Raw genomic sequence first — 14,313 nt, forward strand, 5'->3', positions numbered from 1 at the left:
ATCTTCTCCTGAGCAGCTCCTAAATTCTCTCTCGCCAGCTGTAAAGCAGTGGACAGCCGTTCTTTGAACTTCATCACATACTCCAGCAGGTTGACGTCATCTTCCTCCGACAGCCAGCATTCCTTGAGTAACTTAAGGGGTCCTCTTACTTCATGGCCAAACAGTAGTTCAAAAGGTGAGAAGCCCAGTGATTCATTTGGAGATTCTCTTGCGGCAAACACAACGAATGGAAGACCTTTATCCCAGTCTTTCTGATGTTCCAAACAGTATTTCTTGAGCATCGATTTGAGTGTTTGATGGTATCTCTCCAACGCTCCTTGAGTCTGGGGATGGTAAGCTGAAGACGTGATCTGGGTGATGCCCAACTCTTTCAGAGACTGCTTGAAAACATTTGACATGAAATTACTTCCCCGGTCTGACTGTTCCTCCTTTGGCAGACCAAACTTTGTGAAGAACCCTAGCATTTCCTTAACCACGTTCTTTGCTGAGATATTTCTAAGTGGAATGGCTTCAGGATAACGAGTAGCCATATCAATCAGGGTCAACACATAAGGAAATCCTGAAAAAGTCTTAGGAAGAGGGCCCACAATATCCACCAACACACGGGTGACTGGCGCCTCAAAAGGAGGAATGGGAACTAGAGGTGCAACCTTTTCGGTCTGATTACACTTCCCCACAACTTGACAGGTGTGACAAGACTTACAATACCAGGAAACATCCCTGAAGATACCTGGCCAGTAGAAGTGTTTCAAAATGCGTGCCACAGTTTTCCTCACTCCAAGGTGTCCTGCCAAACTGGAATCATGAGCCACTCTAATGATATCCTGCCTACAAACACGAGGGATGATAACTTGATGTACAACCTCCCATTCACAGTCGGCTGATGCTGTTGGGGGTCTCCACTTCCTCATAAGTACTCCTGACTTTATATAATAACAAGTAGAAGCACCAGCTGACTCTTCCTCACTGGAAGCAGAGTTAGCTAGACCTTTCAACTCAGGGTCAGAAACCTGCAACTCAACCAACTCTTGACGAGACAAATTATCAACACTACGGGGTACTGCCTCATCTGGTGAGTGGTCCAAATTAGCAAGAAAAGTGTCAGCTAGGATAACATCATCATCATCATTATCCTCTAAATCACCAGTAACTTTAGACTTAGCCCTAGTGACAGCACATGCAGGGAACACATCAGGGACATCACAATCCTGGGTCGCAGCCACTGGCTCACTAGACAACTGAGGAGCTGGACACACTCGACTTCCACCAATATCATTTCCAAGTATGAAAGTTACACCTGACATTGGGAGTGTCTCAACCAACCCAACCATAACGGAACCATTAACAAAACCAGACTCTAAATTCACTCTGCACAGAGGGACAGAGAAGTACTTATTCCCTACACCTTGTAAGATTACAGCTTCATCAGAGGAATTAACATTAGAGCCTAGAACACTGGTCAGCATAAGGGATTGGCAAGCACCTGTATCACGATATATTTTAACTGATTTCCTGTCATTATTGTCCAGAGGACTGACAAAACCATCAGACAGGAAATTAGCACATGAACTCTTGAGAGTGTCACCCACGTTACTGCTCAAAAGAGGAGCTCCATCCTGAGAATTTAAGTTACCCCTCAAAGCAGGTGCAGTTAACTCAGTTAAAGAATTCTGGGAACTCTCAAGGGTGGACACTAGACCAATTGACTGAATATTTAAAGACTCCTTTTTGTTCACATCACGCTGTCTCTTGAAACATTTCTCCGTAGTATGACCAAGCTTACTACAATAAGTACATTTACTTTTCTGAAATCTAGAGGTGGAGCTGGTATTTACTTCCTGAGAAACATCATCTTTATTCTCTTTCCTGTTACCTGTACTTTGAGTAGAGGCAATGTACTTACTCTCAGCTTTCCCTTTTTCTTTAGAATATCTCTTGTGAGTGAGAACATATTCATCAGCCAAAACTGCAGCATCAGACAAATTATCTATTCATTTCTCATCAAGATATAGGCTTACATCTTTATAAATACACCTTTTGAAGTCCTCCAGCAAAATCATCTGCTTAAATTTATCAAAATCAGAATCTACATTCTTAGAATTTAACCACTGCTCTAACAGATCTTCTTTGATTTTTGCACACTCAAAATGGGATTGCTTATCTTGCTTATAAGTTGTCTTAAATTTTACTCTATAGGCTTCTGGAACAAGCTCATAGGCCTTAAGAATCAAGCTCTTAACTACATTTTTTTTTTTTATATAAACAACAGAACGGAGGAAGGAAAAACAAATGGGGAAAAAAAAATTATCAGATTGATGCTGAGGCAAAGATGCATAAGTTACTTGAGCTTTACCGGTGAGAACAGTTTGAAGGAGTACTGACCAATACTTCTTGGGCCAATCAAAACCTGTAGCTACCCTCTCAAACAACTGAAAATACTTTGTTATATCAGATTCATTAAAAGCAGGGACAAGTTTACCATTTTTAGCCACATCAAAATCATCAGAGCTAGATGATCCAGTTCCACCTTGTTTCATGCGATACTCATGGTCTGCCTGAATCCTAGCTAGTTCAATTTGTGCCTGAGCCTGTATCTCTGCTTCCTGAATCCGAGCCTGAGATTCAGCCTCCTTAGCATTTGCTTGAAATTCAGCCTCCTTAACACAAGCCTCCTTAGCCTGAGACTCAGCCTCCTTAGAACGTGCTTGAAATTCAGCTTCCTTCACACGAGCCCCCTGCAGGGCTAGCTGTAACTTAGCTATTTCAATCTGCGTTTGCTCATTTGGAGGAGTTGTATTAAACAAGCTTTCATTAATCATGTCAACAATTTGATCTTTAGAATGATAAGAGCCAACAGCAATTCCCAATTGTTGAGCAACAAGCTTAAGTTCATTCTTTGTTCTGTTTTCTACATCACACACTGTTTGCACATTTGACAAAAAGTCTTTGGCTTCATCAAGTGTAGTAATAGTAGACATCATGAATAAATCACAGTCACAAAATATCAAGCAATATCCTTATGATAATATCCTGAATATCCTGATATGAGGTCGCCAAATTTATGTTACGAAACAGAGAAAGATAATGTACACTCCAAGTGAGAATACTAAAAAAATCACTACTGTCCCGTAAAGTTCCAGGTTCAAAACAAAAGAGTTAGGTAAAATTACAAGTTAAAGTTTAATGCTCAAACTAACAACAAAACATTCAGGACTCATAAGGATAGTGTAATGGCAAAAAACAGGTTAAATATATGGTTAACTGCAATAGCCTCTATTAACACGAAATTAGCATGAGTAAATTTATCTAAGTCAGCCCTGTTAAAATGAGATACCAGATAATACTCAGTGAATGCCAGATATATTATTACAGATACAAAATATTATTAATGATGGCTGACAATAAGAACGTTACATAAATTACAAAAATCTTACTAGGCCTAAGAATCAACCTTATGCTACACAGTACAAGAAAAAATGCAACAACAGTTATACTCAAATTACACACAGCTGCTAGATGGCAGGAGATTTCCTGAGCACTCACAATAACAACTGTACAGGGGAGGACAGAGATGTGAACAAAATGAGGAGTAGATCTAAGTGGTAATTTATGTAGAGACTGAGCTCATTATATAGGGGCCAGGAGAGCTTGATACAACTTGTAAGAAGGATGCGCAAATGAAGCCATGGGGACAAAGAGTTGACAATCCCGCTCTGAACAACAGAAAGGACGACTTACTCTACTATAACGGTAGAAGGGGGGAGTGAGGTAGAACACGCTCGTGATCAAACATGCAGCATACTGTACGTTAAAATTACACAAAGGATGATGAAATCATAGGCTATGTAACAATATATATATATATATATATATATATATATATATATATATATATATATATATATATATATATATATATATATATATATATATATATATATATATATATATATATATATATATATATATATATATATATATATATATATTATTACATAGCCTATGATTTCATCATCCTTTGTGTAATTCTAACGTACACTATCCTGCATGTTTGATCACGAGCGTGTTCTACCTCACTCCCCCCTTCTACACTTATAGTAGAGGAAGTCGTTCTTTCTGTTGTTCAGAGCAGAAGTGTCAAGTCTTTGTCCCCTATGGCTTCATTTGCTCGTCCTTCTTACAAGTTGTATCAAGCTCGGCCGGCCTCTATATAATGAGCTCAGTCTCTGCATTAATTGCCACTTAGATCTACTCTTCATTTTGTTCACATCTCTGTCCTCTCCTGTACAGTTGTCATTATGGTAAGTGCTCAGGAAGTCTCCAACCATCTAGCAGCTGTGTAATTTGAGTATGGGTGTTGTTACATTTTTTACTTGTACCGTATAGCATTAGGTGTTAATTCGTAGGCCTAGTAAGGTTTTTGTGATTCATGTGTTTTGGGTGTCAGCCATTAATAATATTTTGTATCTGTAATAATATATGTTGGATTCACTGAGCATTATCCGGTTTTCTTATTTTATCAGGGCTGACTTAAGATAAATTTACACTTGCTAATTTCGTGTTAATAGAGGCTATTGCAGTTAACCATATATTTAACCTGTTTTTTGCCATTACATTATCCTTATGAGTCCTGAATGTCTAACTGTTAGTTTGAGTATTAAACTTTAACTTGTAATTTTACCTAACTCTTTTCTTTTGAACCTGGAACTTTGCGAGACAGTAGTGATTTTTAGTATTCTCACTTAAAGTGTTCATTATCTCTCTCTGTTCTGTAACATAAATTTGGCGACCTCTTATCAGGATATTCAGGATATTATCATAACGATATTTCTTGATATTTTGTGACTGTGATTTATTCATGATGTCTACTATTACTACGATTGATGAAGCCAAAGATTTTTTGTCAAATGTGCAAACAGTGTGTGATGTAGAAAACAGAACAAAGAAAGAACTTAAGCTTGTTGCTCAACAAGTTGTAGTGATCAGCGATAGTGCTGTGCTAGTGATCCGTGAGAGTGTGTGTTGTGGTGACCCGTAGTGACCCGTGATAGTGTGTGCTACCTTGTGTGAACTAGTGCGTAATGGCTTCCTCGGCAGAGAGCTGTGTCCCCACTGCAGGTACTGAAAAGGACTACCTTGAATTAAAGGAGGAACTTCTCGAACTGAAGCGGGAGGTACAAATTCTCAGGCAGGAGAAGGCACAGATGAGGGAATTGTTGGAGGAGATGTTGGAGGAGAAAGAGAAAAAGGCTGAAGGTTGGACACTAGTTAACAAGGGTGCAACGAAGTTCACCCTTAAAAAGCAAACGGAAATTAAGACAACTAATACATTCGACGCACTACGGGACGAATGTGAAGGGAAGGCAGAGAGGGAAGTAGAGGAGAAGGACGGTGAGAGAACTTCCAGTACAGGTAAGTATAAACAGAACAAGAAAGGTAAGAAAAATGTTGTTGTTGTTGGAGACTCCCAGGTGAGATATCTGAACAGGGCCATGTATACTCCACTCGCTAAACATGTGTGTCTTCCAGGGGACAGGGTGGCTAATGTGGTAGAAAAAATTTCAAATATCGTAAAGGAAAGTGGTGACAAACCCACTGTGTGCCTCAGTGTAGGAGGCAATGATATTAGTAGCCGTAAGAGTGAGGTACTGTGGAAAAGGTACAAGTTGATGTTAGAAATGGTTAGGGAGAGGGGAGGAACCCCTGTAGTGCTTGGTGTTTTACCAAGGTGGCGGGTTGGAAGGGAATGGTTGAGCAGGGCAATAGGGTTTAATTGCCGCCTTGAAAGGTATTGCAAAGATAATGCAATACCTTTCATAGACAGCTGGGACCGGTTTTATGGACGGAGTGCCTTGTATAGTTGGGATGGGACTCATCTTAGCAGGCAGGGAGTTACTGTTTTAGCTGGAATGATAGATAGGGAGTTGGAGGGATTTTTTCGAGATTGAGAAGTAGGTGTACAGGAAGATGCAGCAACTGCACTCAGAAATCATTATTACCATGTTTGGATAGATGCATCGATACTTGCAAAATTAAGAACAAAAGTTCAACCAATAGTGTAGATACATCCACTCAGGCACCTCAAATTGAGCAGGCGATGATAGATGATAGAACAAGAGATGATAGAAGGGCGATAAGCGATAGTACAAAAAATTGTTATATTAGTAAAGTAAAGAGTTTCCCAGTTAGTAATAAAATAAATAACAGCAAATGCCAAGGTAGAGGCATAACTACTAGTAATAATCTGGAAGTGTACTACACAAACAGCCGGAGTTTACGTAATAAAATGGATGAACTGAGGGCTTTAATTTGTACAGAGAAAATAGACATTGCCGTTATTAGTGAAACTTGGATGAATACAGACACTCGAGAATTTTTAGCAGAATATCAGATAAAAGGCTATAATATTTTTGTGTCAAACCGTCAGGGAAGAAAGGGTGGAGGGGTAGCTATTTATGTAAAGGATTCATTAATCTGTTATAATAAAGAAGACATTAAAGTAAATAGGGACACAGAAAGTGTCTGGGTTGAAATTAGTAACAATAGGGAGAAATTAGTCTTAGGAGCAATTTACAGATCTCCTAAATTAAGTAGAGCTGATAGTAATTACCTTTGGGAGGAAATGAGGAAAGCATCACAGTCCAGCTTAGTAATAATTGTAGGGGACCTTAATCTGCCAAGGATAGATTGGAGAATTCAGACAGGAGATGCAGAGTCAGAGGAATTTCTAGAGGTAGTACAGGATAATTTCCTTTATCAGTATATAAGGGAGCCCACCAGAGGTAATAATATACTAGATTTGGTTTTAGCTAATAAAGAAAATATCATTAGCGATATAGAGGTTGGTGGACGACTTGGTAATAGCGATCATGAAGTAATTAAGTTCAAATTTATTTGGGATGTCTGTTCCACTGAAAATACCTCCACCGTTCCTAATTTTCGTCTAGGAGATTTCGATGGCTTAAGAGCTTATTTTCGAACGGTATTCTACAGGGAGATTAGCTATTGGAGGGAATGCCAGGTCAGTGTGGAATCCCAGGTCATAGATCAGGCGCAGGAAACACCTGGGGATGTCCGTCAGGTGTCTGTGAGGGAGGAGGTGGTAGATAGGAATGTAGTCCAGGTGACGGAAATTAACTCAGCTACAGTACCAAGCAGACGTTCAACCAGTGAGAAGTATAACGAGTTAATAAATATAATACACGGAGGCCAAGATAGATATATTCCTTCAAAGCCGTTTAGAACTAATAATTCGGAACCTAGATGGTTAAACAACAGATTAAAATCTCTCATAGGCCAAAGGAAAGGAATATATAGAAAAATAAAACGTGGAGAGGAACACTTACGTAACCGGTACACAATTTTAAATAGAGAAGTAAAGAGGGAGATAAGAAAAGCAAAGAGAAGTTATGAAATTAAGGTTGCCAGTGAATCAAAAGAAAACCCCAAGGGTTTTTATCAAATGTACCGAACGAAAAATAAAGATAGGATAGGACCACTCAGAACAGAATCAGGTGACATTACCAGTGAAGATAAAGAAATGTGCTCCATCCTAAATAATTATTTCATATCAGTATTCACCAAGGAAAATCTAAGCCTGGTCCCTCAAGCAGCAAATATTTACCATGAGAATACGGAAAATATTCTTAGTAAAATAACCATTAGTAAGGAGGACGTATTGAAAGAAATTAATAAGTTAAAACCTCAAAAATCGCCAGGTCCGGACGATATATATGCAAAAATTATAAAAGAAACCAAAGAAGAATTATGTCAGCCACTTTTAACGTTATTTAATGACTCTTTAAGTTCAGGAGAAGTTCCAGAGGCGTGGAAAACCGCAAACGTAGTGCCCATCTTTAAAAAGGGTGATAAATCAGCTGCGTCGAATTATCGTCCGATAAGTCTAACGTCAATAGTAGGAAAAATGTTAGAGTCAATTTTGGCAAATAAGATTAGAGAACACTTCGAAAGATTTAATCTTATAAACGAAAGTCAGCACGGATTCAGGCAAGGACGATCCTGCCTCACAAATTTGTTGTCATTCTACTCGGAGGTCTATGAGGCAGTAGATAGCGATAAAGCTTACGATGTTATTTATCTGGACTTTAGTAAAGCTTTTGATAGGGTCCCACACGAAAGGTTAGTTAGAAAGGTTCGAGCACACGGTATAGACGGCGATATCTTAAAATGGATAGAATCCTGGCTGAAAGGACGAAAGCAGAGAGTATTAATAAATGGAACTAAGTCGGACTGGGGATTAGTAACTAGCGGTGTACCACAGGGTTCAGTACTCGGTCCCTTATTATTTATCATATATATAAATGATCTAGACTTAGGAGTCAATAGCAGCATCAGCAAATTTGCCGACGATACAAAAATAGGGCGTATCATTAACTCGACTGACGATTGCCATAACTTACAGAAAGACCTCGATACATTGTCCAAATGGTCTAAAACTTGGCAAATGGAATTTAACGTTGAAAAATGTAAAGTACTTAACGTAGGCAAGACCATTGGAGATACTAAATACAGCTTAGACAACAAAGAAATTAGCAAATCGGAATGCGAGAGAGATCTAGGAGTTATGATTAGTAACGACCTTAAACCTAGGCAACAGTGTATTAATGCGAGAAATAAAGCAAATAGGGTCCTAGGATTTATTTCGAGAAGCGTGAGCAATAGATCATCTAAAGTAATACTAAAACTTTATCTAGCATTAGTAAGGCCACATTTAGACTACGCAGTACAATTCTGGTGTCCTTACTATAGAATGGATATTAATTCGTTAGAAAATGTACAGAGAAGAATGACTAAAATGATACATGACGTCCGGAACCTGTCATATGAAGACAGACTGAAAAGACTAAGTCTGCATTCGCTAGAGAGGCGTAGAGTAAGGGGAGACTTAATTGAGGTGTTTAAGTGGATGAATGGTATAAATAAGGGAGATATTAGCAAGGTACTTAAAGTGAGCATACAGGATAGAACTAGAAATAATGGTTTCAAACTAGAAAAATTCCGTTTCAGTAAGGAAATCGGTAGAAATTGGTTTGGTAATAGAGTAGTAGACGAATGGAATAAGCTACCTAGTAAAGTAGTTGCTGCCTCTTCCATTGAGAGTTTCAAGCATAGGCTAGATAAGCATATGACAAATAAGGGGTGGATATAGAATAAAGAAAATCTTATAACCAATACTAATTCAAAAAATTTTCTTTTCAGGTTACACTATGATAGTCTCTATTCTCCTTTCACACTTTCCTGTAAAATGTCCACGCCAGTTTTTCTATACGGCGTGGTGTTCTTTCTGACTTTTTCCTGCCGGCTTCGGCTGGAGGGTTTGGAGGGCGGGGGAGAGCCTTCTTCTTTGCTGTCCTTATCTCATTCTAGTAGTTCAGTTACTCTTCTAGGAGCTGCCTAGCATGGGCCAACCGGCCTACTGCAGTTATCCTCTCTTCTTATGTTCTTATGTAACAGTTGGGATTTCCAGTTCACTCTCATCATTCTTAAGATCAAATTGTTGGTATGATTAATAAAAGCTTGTTTAATGTAACTCCTCCAAATGAGCAAACGCAGATTGAAATAGCTAAGTTACAGCTAGCTCTGCAGGAGGCTCGTGTTAAGGAGGCTGAGTTTCAGGCACGTGCTAAGGAGGCGGAGTCTCAGGCTCGTATTCAGGAGGCTGAGTTTCAGGCACGTGCTAAGGAGGCTGAGTCTCAGTCTCGTATTCAGGAGGCACAGGCACAGGCTCAGGCTCAAATTGAACTAGCTAGGATTCAGGCAGACCATGAGTATCGCATGAAACAAGGTGGAACTGGATCATCTAGATCTGATAATTTTGATGTGGCTAAAAATGGTAAACTTGTCCCTCCTTTAAATGAATCTGATTTAACAAAGTATTTTCAGTTGTTTGAGAGGGTAGCTACATGTTTTAATTGGCCCAAAAAGTATTGGCCAGTTCTCCTTCAGACTGTTCTCACCGGTAAAGCTCAAGTAACTTATGCATCTTTGCCTCAGGATCAATCTGATAATTATGATGTAGTTAAGAGCTTGATTCTTAAGGCCTATGAGCTTGTTCCTGAAGCCTATAGAGTAAAATTTAGGACAACTTATAAGCAAGATAAGCAATCCCATGTTGAGTATGCAAAAATCAAAGAAGATTTGTTAGAGCAGTGGTTAAATTCTAAGAATGTGGATTCTGATTTTGGTAATTTTAAGCAGTTGATTTTGCTGGAGGACTCCAAAAGGTGTATTAATAAAGAGGTAAGCCTATATGTTGATGAGAAAAGAATAGATAATTTGTCTGATGCTGCAGTTTTAGCTGATGAATATGTTCTCACTTACAAGAGATATTCTAGAGAAAAAAGGAAAGCTGAGAGTAAGTACGTTGCCTCTACTCAGAGTACAGGTAACAGTCTCGTCAAGAGTTGGTTGAGTTGCAGGTTGCTGACCCTGAGTTGAAAGGTCTAGCTAACTCTGCTTGCAGTGAGGAAGGGTCAGCCGGTGCTTCTACTTGTTATTATATAAAGTCAGTAGTATTATGAGGAATGGAGACCCTACAGCATCAGCCGACTATGAATGGGAGGTTGTACATCAAGTTGTCATCCCTCGTGTTTGTAGGCAGGATATCATTCGAGTGGCTCATGATTCCAGTTTGGCAGGACACCTTGGAGTGAGGAAGACTGTGGCACACATTTTGAAACACTACTACTGGCCAGGTATCTTCAGGGACGTTTCCTGGTATTGTAAGTCTTGTCACACCTGTCAAGTTGTGAGGAAGTGTAATCAGACTGAAAAGGTTGCACCTCTAGTTCCCATTCCTCCTTTTGAGGCGCCAGTCACCCGTGTGTTGGTGGATATTGTGGGCCCTCTTCCTAAGACTTCTTCAGGATTTTCTTATGTGTTGACCATGATTGATATGGCTACTCATTATTATGAAGCCATTCCACTTAGAAATATCTCAGCAAAGAACGTGGTTAAGGAAATGCTAGGGTTCTTCACAAAGTTTGGTCTGCCCAAGGAGGTACAGTCAGACAGGGGAAGTAATTTCATGTCAAATGTTTTCAAGCAGTCTCTGAAAGAGCTGGGCATCACCCAGATCACGTCTTCAGCTTACCATCCCCAGACCCAAGGAGCGTTGGAGAGATATCATCAAACACTCAAATCGATGCTCAAGAAATACTGTTTGGAATATCAGAAAGACTGGGATAAAGGTCTTCCATTCGCTGAATTTGCCGCAAGAGAATCTCCATATGAATCACTGGGCTTCTCACCCTTTGAACTACTGTTTGGCCATGAAGTAAGAGGACCCCTTAAGCTACTCAAGGAATGCTGGCTGTCGGAGGAAGATGATGTCAACCTGCTGAAGTATGTGATGAAGTTCAAAGAACGGCTGTCCACTGCTTTACAGCTGGCGAGAGAGAATTTAGGAGCTGCTCAGGAGAAGATGAAGACTTGGTATGATAAGAAGTCCAGGTTACGCCACTTTCAGCCAGAAAATCAGGTTTTGATTCTGCTACTGGTGCATGGGCAACCTCTTCAAGCCAAGTTTAGTGGTCCTTATTTCGTGGAGAAGAAACTCAGTGATGTCAACTATGTCATCGCCACACCAGATCGTAGAAAGAACAAGCAACTTTGCCACATGAACATGCTAAAGATATATCACAAGCGGGACGAAAATAACCCAGTCTGCACTGTAGCTGTTCCACCCGAGTCTGCAAGTGAAGTTCTCCCATGCAGCATGAGCCTGAGTGGTAGTTTGGGGAAGAATCCTGATATCATGAATGATCTCCAGACTAAGCTTTCTCATCTAGCTCCCGAGGAAAGGCAGGAGTTTTCGGCATTACTGCAGGAGTACCCGCAAGTGTTCCGTGCCACTCCAGGAAGAACCACTGTGTTGATGCATGATGTCGATGTTGGAGACGCAAAGCCAATTAAACTGCCTCCTTACCATGTGAACTCAGTGAAAGTTCCTCTCATCCAGAAGGAGCTTGGCTACCTGTTGGACTACAAGATGATTGAGCCCTGTCAGAGCGAGTGGAGTTCTCCTGTCACTCTAGTCCCTAAGCCAGGTGGGTCACAGCGGCTATGCATCGACTACAGACGTGTTAATCAGATAACCAAAACAGACACTTACCCTCTCCCTCGCGAGGAAGATTGCATAGACAAGATCGGAAAGGCTAGGTACATAAGTAAGTTTGATTTGTTAAAGGGATACTGGCAAGTACCTATGACTGAACGTGCTAGGGAGATCTCATGTTTTGTAACACTAGGAAAGACTTTTGCATGTTCTGTAATGCCGTATGGTATGAAGAATGCACCAGCCACATTTCAGAAGCTCATGAATGTTATAACAGAGGGTTTGCTAGGGTGTGTTGTTTATATTGATGATGTATTAATCTTCAGTGACAACTGGAAAGATCACCTATGCCATGTCAGTAAATTTCTTGAGCGTTTGGTTCAGGCTAATCTTGTAGCTAATTTATCAAAATGTGAGTTTGGTCAAGTTAAAGTTCAGTACCTTGGGGACGTAATGGTGATGGACATGTTGCACCACAAGGAGCTAAGGTTCAGGTTATAAGTGACCTTCCCAGACCTAAAAGTAGGAAAGAGCTAGAAAGATTTTTGGGAATGGTAGGTTATTACAGGAGATTTGCTCTTAACTTTTCAACTCTTGTATCACCACTTACAGACCTACTGAAAAAGGGAGTTAAATTTGTCTGGACCGATGACTGTGAATCCTGTTTCAGCAAACTTAAAGCTATCTTATTAAGTCAGCCAGTGCTCGCTACTCCAGATTTTGTTAAGCCTTTTAAGATGGCTGTTGACGCAAGTGATACAGGAGCTGGGGTTGTTTTGCTGCAAGAGGATGATCAGGGTATTGAGCACACTATATCTAATTACAGTAAGAAGTTCACTTCACCTCAAAAGAACTACTCAACTATTGAGAAAGAGCTTCTGGCCTTGATTTTGGGTTTACAGCATTTTTCATTTTATATGTGTTCTGGTTTTGACCCCATACACATTTATACCGATCATAACCCACTGAAATTCCTTAGTAAGTTTAAAGATAAAAATCAGAGATTGACAAGATGGAGTCTGCTTCTTCAAGAGTATTCATTAGACATACAATATATCAAGGGGAAAGAAAATGTTATTGGAGATTGCTTATCTAGACTTTAGACAGATTGTTTTAGAGTAATAAGAAATTTCCTTTGTAAATTTTTTTTTTTTTTTTTTGTGGGGAGGTGTTACATAGCCTATAATTTCATCATCCTTTGTGTAATTCTAACGTACACTATGCTGCATGTTTGATCACGAGCGTGTTCTACCTCACTCCCCCCTTCTACCATTATATTAGAGTAAGTCGTTCTTTCTCTTGTTCAGAGCAGGAGTGTCAACTCTGTCCCCTCTGGCTTCATTTGCGCATCGTTCTTACAAGTTGTATCAAGCTCTGCCGGCCCCTATATAATGAGCTCAGTCTCTGCATTAATTGCCACTTAGATCTACTCCTCATTTTGTTCACATCTCTGTCCTACTCTGTATAGTTATTATTATTTTTGTGAGTGCTCAGGAAGTCTCCAGCCATCTAGCACCTGTGTAATTTAAGTATGGGTGTTGTTACATTTTTTCCTTGTACTGTATACCATAAGGTGTTAATTCGTAGGCCTAGTAACGTTTTTGTAACTCATGTGTTTTGGGTGTTAGCCATTAATAATAATAGTTTGTATCTGTAATAATATATCTTGCATTCACTGAGCATTATCTGGTTTTCTCATTTCATCAGGGTTGACTTAGATAAATTTACACTTGCTAATTTCTTGTTGATAGAGGTTACTGCAGTTAACCATATATTTAACCGGTTTTTCGCAATTACATTATCTTTATGAGTCCTGAATGTTTAGTTGTTAGTTTGATCATTAAATTTTAACTTGTAATTTTACCTAACTCTTTTGTTTTGAACCTGGATCTTTGCGGGACAGAAGTGATTTTTAGTATTCTTACTTAAAGTGTTCATTATCTCTCTCTGTTCCGTAACAATATATATATATATATATATATATATATATATATATATATATATATATATATATATATATATATATATATATATGTATGTATATTGTTACGGAACAGAGAAAACTATCCCGCAAAGTTCCAGGTTCAAAACAAAAGAGTTAAGAAAAATTACAAGTTAAAGTTTAATGCTCAAACTAACAACAAAATATTCAGGACTCATAAGGATAATGTAATGGCAAAAAACAGGTTAAATATATGGTTAACTGCAATAGCCTCTATTAACACGAAATTAGCAAG

Source organism: Coenobita brevimanus, chromosome 89 (assembly GCF_032717465.1).
Source record: "Coenobita brevimanus isolate Jiangsu-jjx chromosome 89, ASM3271746v2, whole genome shotgun sequence".
In the NCBI taxonomy this organism is placed as follows: Eukaryota; Metazoa; Arthropoda; class Malacostraca; order Decapoda; family Coenobitidae; genus Coenobita; species Coenobita brevimanus.